The sequence below is a fragment of the Apium graveolens genome, chromosome 5 (assembly GCF_009905375.1).
Source record: "Apium graveolens cultivar Ventura chromosome 5, ASM990537v1, whole genome shotgun sequence".
Classification (NCBI taxonomy): domain Eukaryota; kingdom Viridiplantae; phylum Streptophyta; class Magnoliopsida; order Apiales; family Apiaceae; genus Apium; species Apium graveolens.
The window spans coordinates 116,156,195-116,157,351 of record NC_133651.1 but is presented as its reverse complement, the minus strand read 5'-3'; the positions used below and the strand labels follow the sequence as shown (position 1 = coordinate 116,157,351).

At 42.3% G+C, this 1,157-nt stretch overlaps 1 non-coding gene across 1 annotated transcript; it reads right to left on the bottom strand.

Annotated features, from left to right (window-relative positions):
- Positions 1-326: 326 nt before the first annotated feature.
- On the bottom strand, positions 327-433 carry LOC141662917 (small nucleolar RNA R71). The gene has a single exon (XR_012551019.1). It is a non-coding gene; the product is annotated as a small nucleolar RNA R71 (small nucleolar RNA).
- Positions 434-1,157: the final 724 nt, after the last annotated feature.

The window sequence follows — 1,157 nt, the reverse complement described above, 5'->3', positions numbered from 1 at the left end:
TTTTTACACTTTTTTTGGGATGTTGCTAGAGGCCATATATGGTGTAGTGTCAAGTCAAGCACGATTCAGATGATACAGAACTCAGTTCAGTTTGGGGGTTCTCCGACAGAAGACCCCAACATGCAAATCAGAGATATCATCGAGATCTATGACACTTTCAAGTTCAATGGATTTCTGAAGATGCTATTAAGTTGAGGCTTTTCCCATTCTCTTTGCGGGATAAAGCTAAGTGCTGGTTACATTCTCTACCACCAGGGTCTATCACCAAATAGGAGGATCTTGCTCAAAAGTTCCTAACTAAATTCTTTCCTATGGCGAAGACTGCTGTAATCAGAAACACACTTACTCAATTTGCTCAGCAATATGGAGAATCTTTATGTAAGGCTTGGGATCACTAAAAAGAGATGCTTAGAAAGTGTCCTCGCCATGGGATTTCTGACTGGATGATCATCAACTACTTTTATAATGGATTGGGTGCTACTTCTAGACCCATGCTTGATGCAGCATCAGGAGGAGCCTTATGGGCTAAAAGCTACGACGAAGCTTATAAATTGATTGAGCTGATGGCTGCCAATAAATACCAGAACTCAACTCAGAGACTACCTCAGGGCAAGGTAGCAGGAATCTGGAAGTGGATGCTACTACTGCTATAGCTGCTCAGCTTAAGGCTTTGACGATGAAGGTGTATTCTTTGGCTAATTATGGAGTTATCATATCACTAGTGTCTGTGAGCTTTGTGTCGGTGCCCATGAGATGGAGCAGTGTGCTATTTCTAGTGAATCAGCTCAGTTCGTGAGCAACTCTCAGAGGTCGCATCAACCAGTTCCAGCCACCTATCATCTTAACAACCACAATCATCATAACTTCAGCTGGAGAAATACTCAGAATGCGGTTCAGTAGCCTTATCAGCAGTATGCAGCAAAGCAATACAACCCTCCTAGTTTTCAGCAACCGCAATATGCACCAAGACAACAACTCCAGCTGTAACAGTCTAATAAAAAATCTGAATTGAAGGAGTTGAGGATCTTGTGCAAGAGCCAAGTGGTTTCTATTAAGACCTTAGAGAATAAAATTGGGCAAATTTCCAACGCTTTGCTAAATCGTTAACCTGGTACACTCACTAGTGACACTGAAGTGCCAGGAAAGAGGGAAGCTAA